General features: G+C 56.7%; 1 protein-coding gene across 3 annotated transcripts in view; it reads right to left on the reverse strand.

Annotated features, from left to right (window-relative positions):
• Positions 1 to 19,156, reverse strand: part of FGD3 (FYVE, RhoGEF and PH domain containing 3) — a 55,708-nt gene that overhangs the window by 23,737 nt on the left and 12,815 nt on the right. Inside the window, exons 1-2 of one of the 3 annotated variants that reach the window (XM_041746116.1) lie at positions 13,753 to 13,934; positions 462 to 613 (exon numbers count right to left, since the gene is read on the reverse strand). The gene's annotated coding sequence lies outside the window, so the exon portion shown is untranslated. Of the gene's footprint in view, positions 1 to 461; positions 614 to 6,577; positions 7,119 to 13,752; positions 13,935 to 19,156 lie in introns of those variants that run through there. The other 2 variants (XM_041746115.1, XM_041746118.1) reach the window with 2 other exon arrangements.

Genomic DNA, 19,156 nt, shown 5'->3' on the forward strand with positions numbered 1-19,156 from the left:
CCATGTTAAATTAAAAACAAAAAAAGGAAAAAAAGTCAATAGACAAAAAGAAAGGAACGAGCAAGGGAAGGAATCCCATAATGTGAAGCCACCTGCTGCTCAACACATTTAAACTACATGCACAACAACAGCTGTGAGCACAGTGGGTCAGGTCACTGGGGGCTCCGCACCCCAGGAGGTGGTCCTGAGGGGCCCTCCTCACCATCACTGTGACCTGCCACCATCCACAGACCTGGACCAGGGAGCCCAGGGCTGTGCCCCAGATTACTACACCCTCCAAAGAGCCCTGGAGCCCCTTGCTGCTTCCACTGCCACCCTCCCACCAGCCCTGCCCAAGGAGAGGAGAGGGGAGGAGAGGTGAGGGGAGCGGAGAGGAGTCTAGTCAGGAGTCAGGGTGGGGGGAGGGGGCACCCGGCCAGGAGAGATGGACATTCCCTGGAATCTCCCTTTGGCCCCCTCACCTGATGCCCAGATCTCCAGGGAGGGCTCTGCGCCTGGCTCCCCACCGGCTGTGTCCCGGGTGTGGGTTGGCCGCCTCAGGCAGTGAGTGTCAGCCGGGCTGGGAGGTTGGCTGAAAATCTCCTTCCTGCCCAGCAGGTCTACAACAGGGGTCCTGAAACAACACGGCAGGAGCTCGAAAGCTGCCTCCACCGCAGTGCCAGGCGCCAGGCCAGCTCTCAAGGCGGGGGTGGAAGGCAGCTCCGCGGCCCCGCCCCGCACGGCCAGCCCCGCACAGGCCACCGTGAGGGCAGACAGGGCAGCAGGGCAGCAGCCATGCCCGAACCTCCGGGCCACCACGGACCGCCCCACCCGAGGCACCCACACTGGGACGCCAGGTGTCACCAGGGTGCAGAGAGCCAGGGGTCACCACCCAGCCACGCCAAGCACCCACCTGACACCTCCCAACATGGGCGCCCAGGGCTCACATCCACAATCGCCCCGCAGCCAGCAGCCTCTCCACACACACCCCTCCTCCCTCGAGAAACAGGCTAAAGCAGCATTGATGGGGACACAGCCCCTCACGCTCCCACACAAAACCGTAAAGGTGTCGTGGGCAGGACACTCTGGGCCCCTGCTCCGCCCATGACACCTGCCACACCACTCGCATCTCATGTGGCCAAGCTGCTCTGGGCCAACCTGGCAGGGGGATGTTCCCCAGGTGCCACATTTACAAAAGGGACGGGTCCAAGCGGAGCCCAGGTGGCAGGCACACAGCCTGGGGAGGTCTAGCAGCGCGGATGCCCCCTGGGCATTCCCATCCCGAGCAGGTGCAGCCTGCCCCTGGAGACTGTGCACCATGACCACTGTCCTTCCCAGGACAGCAGAACCTACTCAGCCAGAAGGGAAAGCCCAAGGCTGCACATGAAGACGTCCCCGGGGAGCGGAGTGTGGGGGCAGCAGCAGAGACCACTGCCCTGGTCTGATTCAGGAAGCCACAGGATGCAGCCCGTGGCCTTGTCTCCCTACTGCCCTTCAAAGCCAAGGTCAGCAGCAGGGAAGGCCAGCCCCATTCCTGCTTGCCCTCCACATGGCTCAGAGGAGCAGGGGGCTTCTGGGAGGCAACGCACATATGCACACACACGCACACATGTGCTTCTATAACACAGGGACGCACGCATGTGCACACATACACCCCACATGCCAGGAGCTGTGCTCAACACACTGTATGCTTGCTCACAGGTACCAAGGTGGGTGATGTGTTTCAGAGAAGGGAGCCAAGGCTGCCCCGGACCACACAAGCCTGCAGAATGCCAGCACCTGTGAGCCAGACCCGCCAGACACTGCAGGCTCATTCTGACAAGTCCAGATCCTGGGGTTGAGGGTGTGTGTGACCATGGAGCCACAGAGCTGCCCTCAGTCACCTCTACTGGCCCTGGCTCCTGCCTTACAAGCGCTGAGTTGCCCCAGATGAGTGAGGCTGGCTCCTGTCACCCCCCTGGTGAGTGGCAACCGTGGTACAACCTGGGCCCCTGACACCAAGGCTGCTGCCACCCAGCATCAGCAGCCCCAACACTGAGGCTGGGAGAGGCTCAGAGAGATGGAGAAATCAAATGCACCCCCGACACAGGGTGCCATGGACCATCTAAGGGGCTCCATGTGCAGCAGCCCCCAGATGGGACAGCAGGAATGCTCGGTCCCCGACCTAGAGCGCAGCCCCGCTCAGTGGCTGCCAAAGACAGAAAGGGATGGTCCTGCAGATGGACCCCGAGGCTGGCCAGTGCCCAACTCCACCTATTGCCAGCTGTGCCCTCCTCAGGAACAACACAGAAACCCCTGCTGGAACCACCACCATCCCCGTCTCTTGCCGCCTGTCACCCAGCACCCTGTGTGTGGTCCCTGCAGACTGAGGCCACTAGAGGCGTGAGCCTGAGCAAAGACACCTTGGACACCATGACCCTCTGACCGGCAACAGCCCCGGAGAAACCTGCCAGCCCCTGTATTGTGCTAGACGATGACGCTCGGCAGGCTTGCTGGTCTGCCCCACTAAGTGCGGTGGCTGGTTACGCACAGCCAGCCATCTGAACAAGCCTAAAGACACACAGGGCGACATCAGGGAGCGTCCCAACTGGGAGCCTAGGCTGCAGCAACCCAGAAGCTGCAGCACGGTGAGAAAGGCCTGAATCCCAGGGCTGCTTGGCCCCAGGGTCAGGCTCCAGAAGCACAGCTCTCACCCTGAAGCCTCAGCCCGGGGTCTCTGTCCTGTCTGCTGAGTTCATGGGAGCACACGGAGATGGCGGGGTGGGGCACAGGGCTCAGGGCTAGCTGAGCACAGGAAAGGAGGTGCCACCCCACTTACAGGGACACCGCATCGGCTCGTACCAGTGCCCGAAGTTACGTGCTCTCAAAAGCTGCATGAGTGACATGTCCCTTTCAGAAAGCTTAGAAATTACAGAAAAACAAAAAGGAAAGAAAGTGACCATCACCATGGCATGGGATGCCTATGCGGCAGCAGCCTGCAGGCTGAGTTGCCCCGGGGGCTCCTAGGTGAGCCACAGCTTTCCTTAGAGACGCTGCTTTCATTCCATGACTGAATTCTGACACTTGGTCCTCAAGAACACCTTCTTCCCAGGAGAACTGAAAGCAGAGAGCTGAACAGGTACCTGCGCCCCCGTGGTCCCAGCACCACTATTCACGGCAGCAGGCAGCAGGCACGGCCCATGGCCATGGCGGGCACATGGACACGGCCCTCAGGAGGATGGACACCCTGACAGCAGCCACAGCACGGTCGGCCTTGAGGACGTGATGCTGCGTGCCTGTCACAGACACACACGCCACGAGGGGTGCCTGAGTCGTCCAATCACAGAGACAGGAAGTGGATGGGGGGGTCGGGGGGTTAGTGCTTCATGAGGATGCAGCCTTAGTTGTGAAGATGGAACATTCTGGACATGGATGGTGAGGATGGCTGCACCATCACGCAAACACACTTCATGCCAACAAACTGGATGCTTCTAAGTGGTTTAGACGACAAATTTTATGTCCTGTGTGCTTTACCACAAAAAAAAGCAGCTTAAAAAAATGGGTTTTACAAAATTCTCGTCAGAAGTTGTGTGAATGACACCCAAGACAACAGTGACTCAAAAATGCCCAGAACTCACCTCCGTGGGGACCCTGCCTTTCCCCACACACCACTAGAAGCGCTGGGCCCCGCCAGAAACACGCTCTGTGGCTGAGGCTTGGCCCACAGCCAGCGCTGCCTGGAAACCTCCAGACCTGCTGCTCTACACATCCCCCCCACCCTACTGCCTGCCCCTCCAGAAATCTGGCCCTGACGCAGACCTGGGGGGTCCTGATGCAGACCTGGAGGAGGGGGGGTTCTGATACAGACCTGGGGGGGGGTAGGGACCTGACACAGACCTGGGGGGGTTCCTGACACAGACCCCAAGAGGACAGATCGCAGCCCACACCCATGTGCCCCGCTTTGTGTCCTCCCCGTGCGCCCTGACCCCCCCATCACCTCCAACCCCCAACCTCCCCACCCCCAGGCAGTGAATGACACTGCGGTGGGTCCTCCCGTGCGGATCTGGGGAGGTGGTTGTGCCGCTGGGCTGAGCGGCCAGCACTTACCAGCTGGACCACCACGGGCCAGTTGCACTGGCAGACCCTCAGTTTCCTCCTCTGTAAAATGGACACACCTTCCTGAAGCCCGAGGTGGAACACAGCCTGCAGACCCACTGGCCACGTCCTGCGTGTCCCACAGCCCAGCACACAGACACGGCCAGGCTGATGGGCATCGGCCACGGGCGGGCCTCGAGCTCCCAGGCCCCTGTCACCAGCTCCATCGTGAAGGCCTCGGGGAGCCACGCCAGGGCACAGCGGGACCACCAGCCCAGAAATGTACCTGCTCCAGCGCAAGGAGTCATGACGGTGGAGCTGGCTCAGGCGCACCGGCCGCACGGCGCACAAGTGCACGGGACGCACGCAGGGTGCAGGGTATGAAGGCCGCAGAGTACAAAGGCTGCATGGCACGAGGCCACATGCGCACAGGCCTGGGGGGCCTGCAAAACTGAGCACGTGCACTGCCTCCCCTTTACCGGCTCCCACAGAGGTGTGCTCCCCGCTTCCCCCCCTCCCCATCTGTTTTCTCACCGTAAACTCGCACACTCCTGAGCGTCATTGTACCTCGCTCTGGGGCAGGAATATACCTACAGGCACCGCAGTCACCAGCACAGTGGCCCACCAAGACAGGGGACCTGGTGTTCGGCCCAAGTACATGGGGGAGGCGTGCTCGGGGGCCAGGGTTCGAGGCTGACCGCTGGCTCCCCAAGGACTCCCCCTGTGCTTACCGTCAACTATAATACCTAGAGAAGCGAGTGGACGAGAGCCCAACAACAGCTCCCAGCGGAGATGCTGCGAGCACAGGCAGTGCTGCCCAGGGTTCCGGGTGTGTAGCCTGGCCCCCACCCCCAGGGTCAGCGCCGCAGCCGTGCAGGGGAGGGGGGTCCGCTCTCACTGCCCCTGGGGGAGGACCCACACACACACACAGACCCTGCCCGGGGTCACTCTCACTCTATGCAGCCTCACCTGACTGCACAGTGACCTTCCAGGTTATTGCGGGACAGGGACACCAGGCAGCAGGTCACCCTCCCAAAGCCACACACTGGCAGGGGGCTAGTGTTCTGTGTCCTGGGCAAGCTGGGCTTCATGGGGGCCCATGAGAGCCCCCAGAGCCCACCTCTGAGATGACCAATCATTACCACCATACATGGGACCCCAGACAGATGGATGTGTCCCAGGTGGAGGGAACAGTGTCCCAGGCAGAGGGAACAGACAGGGAGCAGGGCCAATGAGAATCAGCCAGGCCATGTGGGAAGGGGCTGTGTGCCCAGGGATGAAGGCGGTAGAACACTGGGGTTGCTGGCAGGGGGTCTCCCAGCCAAGGGGAGCTGGGGGACCATGTAGGTGAGTGATGCCCCACTTAGGGCTGGGCTTCACATGTGTCCTAGGGTCTGACCTCCACACTCACCCCCATTTCTTAGGTGCCTAACTCTCCTCATGGGTCACTGGGGGTCATGAGAGCCCACCTGGGACAGGTGTGGAGGATGGGGGGGCACTCCCAGTTGGTGCATTACAGTCACTGTTCTGAGTCCAGGGACATCTCCACCCCTGGGCTCTTGAGGGGCTCAAGGCAGCAAGGGCCCAGGTGTCCCCAAGGCCTCTGTCAGCACCCCCATCTGAGCTGTGGCCACTGAGACCAACTGAGAGTCAGAGCACATGGTCCCATGCAGCTTCAGGGGCCCCTGGTCGTTGTGGGGAGACAGACAATAAGCCAAAGGAGCGGAACCAGGGCCTCTGGCCTCCTGCAAACCCCCAGCTGGAAACAAACCACTTCCTCCCTGTGCACCGCCCTGCCCAGCCCCAGTAAGCTGTCAGGCTCTGGAGGTTGGCATTGGGTGTAGTGGGGCAGCTCATATGTCAAGACCCAGGGTTCCTGGGTCTCGTCTTCTTCAGGCCTGGCCCAGGAGTTGGCCGGGCAACTGCAGGCCCTGAGGGTCCAGGGAGCCGGGTGCTCCGGGGCCCAGAACACAGCCCTGCTCTGCACAAGCACAGCGGCATCCGGCTCCCCACACTGCCACCCGTGGCGTCCCCTCATCCCCTGCCCGGAGTCGCAGCACCAGGATCCCACTCCCCAGTAGCAAGCACCACCACATCCCAGCCCCGCCAGTGTCCAAACTGCAGATTTCGGGGGAACCTTCCAGAGCCACATTCTGTGGGAAGGCCTGGCCCCCCAGGAACTGTGCAGACCAGTCACTCTTCCTCCCCAGGACAACACCCAGGGATTCGGTGGCAGGTGCATAGGCTGGGCCCCTCCCAACCTCAATTCACTTTAGCAGGAGTCTCAGGTGCCCTAGACAACACCCAGCGCTGTCCCAGCAGATGGCATGCCTGCCGCTGGATGTGGCCCACCAGGTGCTGGCAGGGGCACCTGAGAGGCAAAGGACAGACCCACCGCCATGCAGCAGCACATGCTTCCCACCATGGAGCAGCGACCCGCAAGCCGCACCTGCTCTGAATGCCCCCCCACCCGAGCGGGGACCCTTGCAGGGCCGGCAGAGACCCCAGGGCCAGCTCCACTCACCTGCCCTCTGAGGGCGTGCTTCTGCTCCGTGCGGACTTCAGGCAGCAGCAAAACACAACTTCCTTTTGCTGGTTTTGCAAGACGGGCCACCAAGGACTGTGCCTTCGCATTTCCGCAGCGTCACACGCCCCAGCTCACTGGTTCCCCAAGCTGCCTCCTTTGCGAAAACACAGCCCAGAGCAGCCGGAGAGCCGTCTGGGACCCACTGGGCCTCGGCATCGCAGCCTGTGCTGTCGGACTCAGGCAGTGAGCCGTCAGGGGTGTAGGCGATGGAGGCCACGGCCTTCCTGCCTCCCCTCGCCTTGCGGGCTCCTCCACACAGACCTGCAACCCCACGACCCCGGGAACCGCCGGAGGTCCCGTGGGCCTGAGCCCCAGGGGCCACTCACTGCAAGGAGGCTCGTGGGCCATCAGAGGAGCAGGGACAGGGCCAACCCTGGTCACAGGGCAGTTCGTGACCTCCGGAGAAAGTAAGTGCACAGATGAGCAATCTTCTGAGCCCAGGCCTGGTCCCACTGGTGGCTTCTTCCTGCCTTGCATGCTGCTTAGAAACAAAGTGATTTCTCTGAGTCCTAGTGTCCTTGTTGCTAGCAGGTGACCCTGCCAGGTGACTAGGGAGCCCCCCAAGGCAGCGCCTCATGCACAGGAACTCATGAGTGTGAGGACATCACCTGGGTCCATGAGCCAGGGCATCCCTGCAGCTCCTGTGGGCCTGCCTTACACGTCCCAAGAGTGCACCTTGGGGGCGCTGGTCCACGCACTTTCACGTGGTGTCCGCACCGTGAACCCGCTCCCTGGGGCGGTCAGGCTGCAGGAGCATGCTTGCCCTCCCGCGGTGCCCCAGGTTTTGAGGGTCTGAGGACCAGACACAGGATGAGGATGTGATGACCTGGGCGAGCATGCAGGCTGCAAAGAACTCAGAGGTGCCCAGGCTCACATCCCGGCTTGTGCGCTGAGAGCTCTGAGCCCCAGGCCCCCAGCCATGGGATGGGGAGGATTCGGAGTGCACAGAGCTTTTAGGAGGACCAGGGTCCCCGGGCACCTTCCCATAGCACCACCCTTGCCCACTGATGTCCCTGAGGCAGGAGACCTGCAGTGAGACCCCCATGGGGCCTGAGGACCCAGGCCCAGAGCCTGCTGCACGCAAATGGCCCAAGGATGTGGGACTGCATGAGGGCAGTTGCCCAGGTATAACACCCAAGAGGCGATGGACAAAATGCCAAGTGGGGTGCAGCCTGGGAGGTGGCACTGTCTCCCAAGGAACCCCCGCGGCAGCCAGCTCCCTAGATAACCCAGGGCCAGTCACAGCCAGGTGTGCCCTGGGCATGGGGCTGACCCACCAACATGGCCCCTGGGTCACCAGAAACATGGAGGTGACCTCCAAGGTCCCTCCCGGGCCACCTGTTCCGGGGGCGCCATGGAGACCCCCATGTGGGCAGGCATGGACGCCCCCAGCCAACAGCCAGCACCAGTGAGGGAGGGAATCTTCTGGAAGTGGGTGCCCACCCTGTTGAGCCTCCAAGTGAGACCCTGAGCCAGAGCCAAGCTGCACCCAAATTCCTGAACCACCCAAGCCAACAGAATCGGTATGTTTATGGTCATTTAAGCCACCAAGGTTCGGTTATTTGTTAAGCAGTAATAGTTGACAAAATGTGCTCATGGGGAACAGGGGCAAGGGGTGACCTGAGATCAGGGGTGCCAGCTATGCTAGAGAGACATCTGAAGGGAGTTAAGGCACCGTTTTCCTCTCTAGTTATTTAATTAATGATCCAACAGACCAAACTGGGTCCTCAGCCCCGAAGGGAGAAGTGGGAGAGACCCCATGTGCGCTGCTCAGTTTCGTGACTCTTAGGACTTCCCAGGGCCAAGGCTCCTGGGGGAAGGCCGCAGGCCCCCTCTCATCATCCCACAGCCTCCCTCCCTGCAGGCTGCCCACGCCTCCCTCGGCAGCTCCCAGGACAGGGCTCTAACTCGCTTTCACACCATCAGCTCAAGTCAAGTGAGGCACATCCTGGACGCCTTAGCCACATGTCCAGGTTCTGGAAATGTCTGTCGTGTACTCATGACCAGGGCTGCGAGAGGCTCCAGCCTCAAACAGTGTTGCCATGTCTGGTGTCCTTTTAGTGAATGCTGCTGTGCTTTCTTGAGCCCAGCTCGCCGGGTGCCCACGGACCCCAGGGCCTCAGACAGAGGCAAGAGGTGAAGGCAGGTGTGGACAGATGCCTTGGAAATGCATCAGGACAATGTATGTTATAACCCGCAATGATGGTTTAAACACACTCTGCCAAAACCAGGTGTTTGGGGGATGCCTGGGGGGCTCAGTGGTTGAGCGTCTGCCTTCGGCTCAGGTCATGGTCCCTGGGTCCTGGGATTGGGTCCCACATTGGGCTCCCCGCATGGAGCCTGCTTCTCCCTTTGCCTGTGTCTCTGCTTCTTTGTGTCTCTCATGAATAAATAAATAAAATCTTAAAAAAAAAAAAAAACAAATGGGTGTTTTTATAGTATAAAATATCAAGCAGCATATCATGGCCTCTTGGGATTTTTGTTTTTGAGATGTTATGTATTTGAGAGACAGAGAAAGAGAGAGCATGAACAGAGGGAGGGGCAGACTTCCCACTGAGCAGGAAGCCCGATGGGGGACTGGATCTCAAGACCCTGGGATCATGACCTGAGCCCAAGGCAGAAGCTCAACCACTGAGCCACCCAGGTGCCCCCCTGGTTGTTTTTCATCTGCATTTCTTTGAATGCAAGAGCAAGATGCAGTGTTGCTGCTCCCACTTTCTTCTTTCTGGGGAGTGCGGTGACCATGTGGCAGTGGCTGAGGCCACAGGACCCAGCCCAGGACAACGGGAGCCACGTGTCCCCTCCATGCTGAGAATTAAAGTGTTTATTTCTTTATAAAAAAAAAAATGTATCCAGATAACGAAATTCTCTCTCCTGTCTTTAACAGAATCCTGGGCACAAACGACATTAACATTCGGTGTTTACCGAGCCCCATGGTGCTCCGATTGGGCAAGGGGTGCAGTGAGTGGGGGGCTGGCAGGTGTGGGGATGTGGAGGAACTGGCTGTACTGTCTCCACGACGTGTCTGCTTGGCCAGGGTTATTCCAGGGTCAACGGCTTCTCAGTTCCACGTCTCATGCCCCTGAGGCTGGAGCCGTCGTGCAGGGACCACAGGCCCCAGAGCTGCGCACAGAATCTCATTTCTTCTAGCATTCACATCCTCCAAGCTCCCTGGCTCTTTGTCACCCAGTGAGGTGGCACGAGGGCAGAGGACAGTGGTCGCCAGACGCAAAACACTTGGTCTGATGTTTACATGTATGGAGCTGCCTCCACTCAGCCCACAGTTGGTTTTCTTGCAAAACGGCCCAGTTTTGTGTTTTTACGATTCAGAGGTTGGCCCCCATTGGGTGAGTCATCTCCATCATTGAGTCTGGGCGAGGGGGCCGTGGAATGATCCGGAAATGGGCCAAGGTCAGGAGCCGGTAGCTCATGCAGATGTGCTGAGGCCGCCACAGCCGACGCCCGGTGGAGCACCCACCGGATCAGGACAGACCCCGCCACAGGATGGGGGATGGAGGGGCCTTTGCCCTTGGAGCCAGCACCCACCCGCCAAAGCCATGCCAGGCATACCTGCACAGGTGACCAGGCCAGTCAGCACCAAGGCCCTGCTCGAGGGCACCAGCCGGTTGGCCCTTCGGCTGCTGCTCAGAAACACCTGCCTGACAGGAGGAGCGGCAACACCTCCGGGGGCAGACACCCCGGCACCAGATATCCTGGTTGGGAGCTCTGCAAACTCTTAAATATGGTTCTGGGGAAACACGCCCACTTCTGCATGTGGGCGACACACAAACGATGAAACACTCGTGCTTGATATGTGAATTCCTGCATCTTTTATGCAAGTTTGAAAAACTTAAAAACTGCTCAAACTGTTTAAAAAGTATCCAATGCCTGTCTTATGAATGGAGCCAGGTGAGAGTGAGAGCTCTCTGGGGTCTTTTTATAATTACATAACCATATTGTCTATTTCTCAATTTAATAATTTTTATACAAAGATGAGAACAAACACAAATTTTAAAATTCCCCTTCTTCTCATGCCTCTTCCTCATGGCAGAGCACTGGATGATGCTGCACAAGCACAACACAGGGGTGGCACGTGGGGTTTGGGGCAGTGGGGCACGGGATCCCCCCACAGGGGACCGGGGGGGAGGGTGAGGAGAGGACCCAGCAGGAGGGAGCCCAGGAGCTGAGGGTGGAGCACTGCCACTCCAGAGGAGAAGGGAGGCCTGAAAAGGAGCCAACAGTGCTTGAGAAGCATGTTCCCCCGCACCTGACAGGAGGCTGTCGGAGTCGAGGTAACAGAGAAACCCTCCAGCTCACAGCCCTGCCCCCGCCACAGCCTCTCACACTGCAATCCTTCATCCCACAGATGAGCAAGGACATGCAATACAGCGTATTTGTAATGAGGAGAACTGGAGGTGTGAGTGTCCGACTACAGGGAGCTGCTCCAGTACATTAGCCCGGGACAGGGGCCCAGGGGTTCTGACAGGGAAGTGTCTGCCTTCGCCTCAGGGTGTGATCCTGAGGTCCTGGGATCGAATCCTGCATCGGGCTCTCTGGAGGGAGCCTGCTTCTCCCTCTGCCTGCTTCTCTGCCTCTCTCTGTGTCTCTCATGAATAAATAAACAAAATCTTAAAAAAACAAATCCATAGAAGCAACAGAGGAAATGCATTCTGTCCTGTCCCGGAGGTGGGAAGTCTGAGGTCCCGGCATGGGCAGGGCTGGTTCCCCCGAGACCTCTGTCCTGGGCTGGGAGATGGCCACCTCCTCCCCATGTCCTCACGCAGCCGTGCTTCTGTGTCTGTCTGTGTCCTCACCTCCGCTTCTTACACGGACACCAATCACACTGGATGAGGGCCACACGTATGTCCTCCTTGAGGGCTTGGTCCCTAAATGAGGTTGTGTCCTGAGGCACCTGGGTTTTCAGCATAAAACCCAGTTTCCCCCAGTTTCTCTGGGGACCTGGTTGGTCCCATGACATTGGTTAAGGGTGGGGCCAAGCAAGGGCATCCCTGTTCTTGCTCAGAATGGCCAGTGTTCCAGCCACGCAAGGAGGTGAGGCCAAGGATGAAAACACATGCAGAAGAGGCGGAAGGAATAACAGTGTCCCTGTGTGAGAGGACATGAAATCCTGAGAATCCACACACACACTGCTAGAGCGACCAGGTGAGTTTAGAGGGTCACAGATGCAAGATCAATCCACAAATTCACTTGAATGTCTGTGCTGGTGGCGAACAACACACAGACACCAAAACCTGAAAAGTGTGATGCCATTCACACTAAAAGAAGAAAACACCTCAAATGCAAATACCACAAAACATTTACTGAGCCTGCATGCTGAAAACTATAGCATGCTGATGAAAGAAAGGAAAGTCTAGGGATCCCTGGGTGGCGCAGTGGTTTGGCGTCTGCCTTTGGCCCAGGGCGTGATCCTGGAGACCCGGGATCGAATCCCACGTCGGGCTCCTGGTGCATGGAGCCTGCTTCTCCCTCTGCCTGTGTCTCTGCCTCTCTCTCTCTGTGTGTGACTATCATAAATAAATAAAAATTAAAGAAAAAAAAAGATCTTTTTAAAAAAAAAGAAAGGAAAGTCTAGAAAAAAGAGGCATGTTGTGTTCATGGACTGACGACGTGGCATAGAAAGATGTTGTTTCTCCATGGATAGTATGCAAGTTTCATTCAGTTTCTTTAAAGTCCCAGAAAGGTTTTTTGTGGGTCTGAGACGAGCTCATTCTGGAACCTCCATGGATGGGCCTCCTGGCAACCATGACCAGGAGGGACCCTCTCCCGACAGTAAGGTCCCTCTGTCCCCACAGCAAAGGGAATGAGGTGGTGCCAGGGGGACAGACACAGGACACAGGGATCCACAGGACACACAGGGTGACCCCACAGGAGCCCCACAAGGGTGCGTGTCGCTGCCCAAGGCACAAAGTGAGGACAGACAGCCTTCCCACGAGCACCACTGTAGGAACGGGAGGTCCTCAGCAAACCAGGAGCCTCGACCCAAACTGCATGCCCACTAAGATCTCCAGCTCAAGATGGATCGTAGATCCAAACATAAAATGGAAACTACAAAACTTCAAGAAAAAAACCATAGGAAACAACTTTTGGGACATGGGGCCAGGTGGATTTTCTAGAATGGACACAAAGAGCATGAGCCCCTGGTGGTGGGGACGTAGCCCTCACACCTGCCCCGTGGCCCAGGGAAGGCAGGACTGCGCCACCGGTGCAGTCAGGGCCGGGCCAGTCGTCCACGCCCGCAGACGGTAGGGCCACCTGGGAACAGCTGGGCAGGATCGCAGGAGGACCTGCCGGGACACCCCGGACACTGCTAGGGCCCCGGCGTCCCATAGAAGTGCCCCCTGTGCTCCCACAGGATCTCACCCGTGGGCCCCACGCCACCCAACATGGCCACACCTGGCGAGCAGCCACAGCTCCCGACAATCCGGGTGAGCCTCCGACGTGAGCACCACCTGAAAAGTCCCAGATTCCACTTCAGAGCCTTTCCCAAACGCCAGCCATGTATGTGCTCCTGGCACAGGTGAGCAGGATGGGGCAAGGGATCGTGGGGATGTGCGGGGTGTCACCACAGGGAGGGGCAGAGCTCCTCGGCCTCCATACAGCTGCATGCAACCCCCAGCACTCACAGCAACAGTAAAAGCTCAATGTTTAACAAAGGGCCGATGGGGTCCCTAGACTCTGAAGAGCAATGAGTCATCCAGGGAAACACAGCAGTTCCAGGGACCCTCGGCATAACCAGGAGGGAAGGTGGGGGCCCCAGGCCTCGAGGCTCCTGCCTAAGGCCTGGCACAGGCCACTGGGGGCAGCAGAGGCTGAAGGAGCCCTGTCCCAACGCCACCCCAAGGTTCAACCGACTCAGTCTATCAAGGCCTTGCTGGGCGCAGCTCCCAGGAGGGGAGACCCTGGGCTGCCCCTCCTCCTCCCTGCCCAGTGCTCCTTCCCCTCACGGGTCCCAGGGCTCCCGTGCACAGGGGTGGTGGGGTGGGGGGCAGGACCCCACGGGCTTCAGATGGGGCCCCCAACACCCTGCCACAGACCAGACCCCAGACTCAGGAAAGGGGTGCCCCCCAACACCCCCCCCCCAGGCTGCTGACCTTCCAGCTCTGGGCACGGAGCCTCTGGGGACTTGCAGTTTTCTCTCCACGCTTCTCAGTAATACATTTTTGCAAAGAACATTGATTACATTTGCAACTGGGAGAAAATGTAAGACGGTCACATCTCCTCTGCTGCTCATTTGAGACTCCAAACCTCCAGCATCTGCCCTCAGAGCCAGCTGTCTCCGTGTCTGTTTATATGTGGAAAACTTAATTTCTACTTAGCTGTCCTAAATTTCTCTGAGGAAAAATGTGGTTAAGAAACCCAAAAGGAAGGGAGGCAGAGTCTAATCTTGCTTTCTGAAAACACTTTTTTTTGCAAAAAGTTCTCTGGTTCCTTTAAAACAACACTGCATTTTGTTCAAAGACAGAAAATGCTGTCAGTTGGGTCAGGCAGCTCCAAGGACAGCCAAGTGGGCCGGGTGACCCAGGGGACGGCCCGCGAGGACAGCCATCCATGCCACACCTGGCTCGGGAGCCTCGGAGGCCAGCGTGAGAGCAGTGAGGGTCTGACTGGGGAGCACTCACTTTACCTCCTTATTTAAACAAGAGAAGGAGAATTGCTCTAAAAATACCTGACTGGGGCAGCCCCGGTGGCGCAGCAGTTTGGCGCCACCTGTGGCCCAGGGTGTGATCCTGGACCCTGGATGAGTCCAATGTCAGGCTCTCTGCATGGAGCCTGCTTCTCCCTCTGCCTGTGTCTCTGCCTCTCATTCTCTCTCTGTGTCTCTATGAATGAATGGATAAAATCTTAAATAAATAAATAAATAAATAAATAAATAAATAAATAAATAATAAATAAAATAAAATAAAAATAAAAATACCTGACGGTGTAGACATCTCAGCCCAAAGGAGCCTTTGTGGTTGCTCTGGAGGAGCACTGCGGGCCTCTAGCCCTCAGAGGGGGTAGTGTTTGAGGGCTTTGCACACCACACAGGACAGGAAGTGGCCCCTGACCTGTAACAAGGCGCCAAAGGGGGTGCTGTGTCTGCAGTGCTTTTTTTTTAAATCCTGTAAGAAAAAAAATCACTGTGTATATACACTCCGCACCCCCTGTTTTACTCAACTCTGCAGACGCTGCATTTTTTTTTTTTTTTACACAAATTGAAGGTTTATGGCAACCCTGCATGGAATCAGTCTACTGGCACCATTTTTCCAACAGCATTTGCTCACTTCATGCCTCTGTGTCATACTTCGGGAACTCTCAAAATATTTCAACCTTGTCCATTATTATTATATTTGTTATGGTGATCTGTGATCTTTGATGTCAACACTGTAATGTTGGAGTACCATGAGCCGTGCCCATAGAAGACAGGCAACGTGACTGATAAATGTTGTGTGTGCTCTGACTGCTCCAGGGACCGGCCATCCCCCCCATCTCTCTCCTCCTCTTGGAGCCCCTCTAGGCCCTGAGACATGACCCTATTGACATTAAGACAATGGATAACCCTACTGTGGCCTCCAAGCATTCAAGTGAAAGGGAGAGTTAGTTGCACATCTCTCACTTTCCATCAAAAGCTAGAAACGATGAAGCTTCCCCAGGAACGCCTGTTGAAACCCAAGACAGGCCAGAACCAAGGCCTCTTGTGCCAAACAAGGAGCCCAAATCTGAAGGCAAAGGAAATGTTCTTGAAGGACATTCCAAGGGCTACTCCCTTGAACACTCGAATGATAAGAAAGTGAAACAGCCTCACTGATGACATGGAGAGTCTGGTCTGGATGGAAGCTCAAACCAGTAACAACATTCCCTTCCGCCAAAGCCTCACCCAGAGCCAGGCCCTGACTCTTCAGTTGTGCACAGGCTGAGCAGCTGTGAGGAAGCTGCAGAAGGAAAGCTGGAAGCTGGCAGAAGGTGGCGGGGGTAAGGACAGAAGCTGTCTCCATGATGTAAACGTGCAAGGTGAAGCAGCGAGTGCTGACAGAAAAGCTGCAGCCAGTGATCCCGAAGATCCAGTGAAGAGAGTACACGGAGGTGCTCACACTCAACTACAGATTTTCCATACAGATGAAACAGTCGTCTGTGGGAAGATGCCATCTAGGACTTTCACAGCTAGAAAGAAGGCAATGTCTGCTGCAAAGCTTCAAAGGACAGGTAGACTTTGTTAGGGGCTAATGCAGCCAGTGACTTTAAGTGGAAGCCAATGTTCATTGACCCTTCTGAAAAGCAGCCCTTGGCAATCATGCCAAATCTCCTCCACCGACGCGCTTTACATGGAACAACAAAGCCGGGGACAGCACATCTGTTTACAACATGGGTGATGGAATATTTTAAGCCCATGGTGGAGATTTACTGCTCAGGAAAAAACATTTCTTGCAAAACATTACTGCTGGATGGCACTGCACCTGGTTTACCCGTGATCCTGGAGACCCGGGATCGAATCCCACGTCGGGCTCCTGGTGCATGGAGCCTGCTTCTCCCTCTGCCTGTGTCTCTGCCTCTCTCTCTCTCTGTGTGACTATCATAAATAAATAAAAATTAAAGAAAAAAAAAGATCTTTTTAAAAAAAAAGAAAGGAAAGTCTAGAAAAAAGAGGCATGTTGTGTTCATGGACTGACGACGTGGCATAGAAAGATGTTGTTTCTCCATGGATAGTATGCAAGTTTCATTCAGTTTCTTTAAAGTCCCAGAAAGGTTTTTTGTGGGTCTGAGACGAGCTCATTCTGGAACCTCCATGGATGGGCCTCCTGGCAACCATGACCAGGAGGGACCCTCTCCCGACAGTAAGGTCCCTCTGTCCCCACAGCAAAGGGAATGAGGTGGTGCCAGGGGGACAGACACAGGACACAGGGATCCACAGGACACACAGGGTGACCCCACAGGAGCCCCACAAGGGTGCGTGTCGCTGCCCAAGGCACAAAGTGAGGACAGACAGCCTTCCCACGAGCACCACTGTAGGAACGGGAGGTCCTCAGCAAACCAGGAGCCTCGACCCAAACTGCATGCCCACTAAGATCTCCAGCTCAAGATGGATCGTAGATCCAAACATAAAATGGAAACTACAAAACTTCAAGAAAAAAACCATAGGAAACAACTTTTGGGACATGGGGCCAGGTGGATTTTCTAGAATGGACACAAAGAGCATGAGCCCCTGGTGGTGGGGACGTAGCCCTCACACCTGCCCCGTGGCCCAGGGAAGGCAGGACTGCGCCACCGGTGCAGTCAGGGCCGGGCCAGTCGTCCACGCCCGCAGACGGTAGGGCCACCTGGGAACAGCTGGGCAGGATCGCAGGAGGACCTGCCGGGACACCCCGGACACTGCTAGGGCCCCGGCGTCCCATAGAAGTGCCCCCTGTGCTCCCACAGGATCTCACCCGTGGGCCCCACGCCACCCAACATGGCCACACCTGGCGAGCAGCCACAGCTCCCGACAATCCGGGTGAGCCTCCGACGTGAGCACCACCTGAAAAGTCCCAGATTCCACTTCAGAGCCTTTCCCAAACGCCAGCCATGTATGTGCTCCTGGCACAGGTGAGCAGGATGGGGCAAGGGATCGTGGGGATGTGCGGGGTGTCACCACAGGGAGGGGCAGAGCTCCTCGGCCTCCATACAGCTGCATGCAACCCCCAGCACTCACAGCAACAGTAAAAGCTCAATGTTTAACAAAGGGCCGATGGGGTCCCTAGACTCTGAAGAGCAATGAGTCATCCAGGGAAACACAGCAGTTCCAGGGACCCTCGGCATAACCAGGAGGGAAGGTGGGGGCCCCAGGCCTCGAGGCTCCTGCCTAAGGCCTGGCACAGGCCACTGGGGGCAGCAGAGGCTGAAGGAGCCCTGTCCCAACGCCACCCCAAGGTTCAACCGACTCAGTCTATCAAGGCCTTGCTGGGCGCAGCTCCCAGGAGGGGAGACCCTGGGCTGCCCCTCCTCCTCCCTGCCCAGTGCTCCTTCCCCTCACGGGTCCCAGGGCTCCCGTGCACAGGGGTGGTGGGGTGGGGGGCAGGACCCCACGGGCTTCAGATGGGGCCCCCAACACCCTGCCACAGACCAGACCCCAGACTCAGGAAAGGGGTGCCCCCCAACACCCCCCCCCCAGGCTGCTGACCTTCCAGCTCTGGGCACGGAGCCTCTGGGGACTTGCAGTTTTCTCTCCACGCTTCTCAGTAATACATTTTTGCAAAGAACATTGATTACATTTGCAACTGGGAGAAAATGTAAGACGGTCACATCTCCTCTGCTGCTCATTTGAGACTCCAAACCTCCAGCATCTGCCCTCAGAGCCAGCTGTCTCCGTGTCTGTTTATATGTGGAAAACTTAATTTCTACTTAGCTGTCCTAAATTTCTCTGAGGAAAAATGTGGTTAAGAAACCCAAAAGGAAGGGAGGCAGAGTCTAATCTTGCTTTCTGAAAACACTTTTTTTTTGCAAAAAGTTCTCTGGTTCCTTTAAAACAACACTGCATTTTGTTCAAAGACAGAAAATGCTGTCAGTTGGGTCAGGCAGCTCCAAGGACAGCCAAGTGGGCCGGGTGACCCAGGGGACGGCCCGCGAGGACAGCCATCCATGCCACACCTGGCTCGGGAGCCTCGGAGGCCAGCGTGAGAGCAGTGAGGGTCTGACTGGGGAGCACTCACTTTACCTCCTTATTTAAACAAGAGGAGAATTGCTCTAAAAATACCTGACTGGGGCAGCCCCGGTGGCGCAGCAGTTTGGCGCCACCTGTGGCCCAGGGTGTGATCCTGGACCCTGGATGAGTCCAATGTCAGGCTCTCTGCATGGAGCCTGCTTCTCCCTCTGCCTGTGTCTCTGCCTCTCATTCTCTCTCTGTGTCTCTATGAATGAATGGATAAAATCTTAAATAAATAAATAAGTAAATAAATAAATAAATAAAATAAAATAAAATAAAATAAAAATAAAAATACCTGACGGTGTAGACATCTCAGCCCAAAGGAGCCTTTGTGGTTGCTCTGGAGGAGCACTGCGGGCCTCTAGCCCTCAGAGGGGGTAGTGTTTGAGGGCTTTGCACACCACACAGGACAGGAAGTGGCCCCTGACCTGTAACAAGGCGCCAAAGGGGGTGCTGTGTCTGCAGTGCTTTTTTTTTAAATCCTGTAAGAAAAAAAATCACTGTGTATATACACTCCGCACCCCCTGTTTTACTCAACTCTGCAGACGCTGCATTTTTTTTTTTTTTTTTACACAAATTGAAGGTTTATGGCAACCCTGCATGGAATCAGTCTACTGGCACCATTTTTCCAACAGCATTTGCTCACTTCATGCCTCTGTGTCATACTTCGGGAACTCTCAAAATATTTCAACCTTGTCCATTATTATTATATTTGTTATGGTGATCTGTGATCTTTGATGTCAACACTGTAATGTTGGAGTACCATGAGCCGTGCCCATAGAAGACAGGCAACGTGACTGATAAATGTTGTGTGTGCTCTGACTGCTCCAGGGACCGGC

This window comes from Vulpes lagopus, chromosome 2, assembly GCF_018345385.1.
Source record: "Vulpes lagopus strain Blue_001 chromosome 2, ASM1834538v1, whole genome shotgun sequence".
Classification (NCBI taxonomy): Eukaryota; Metazoa; Chordata; class Mammalia; order Carnivora; family Canidae; genus Vulpes; species Vulpes lagopus.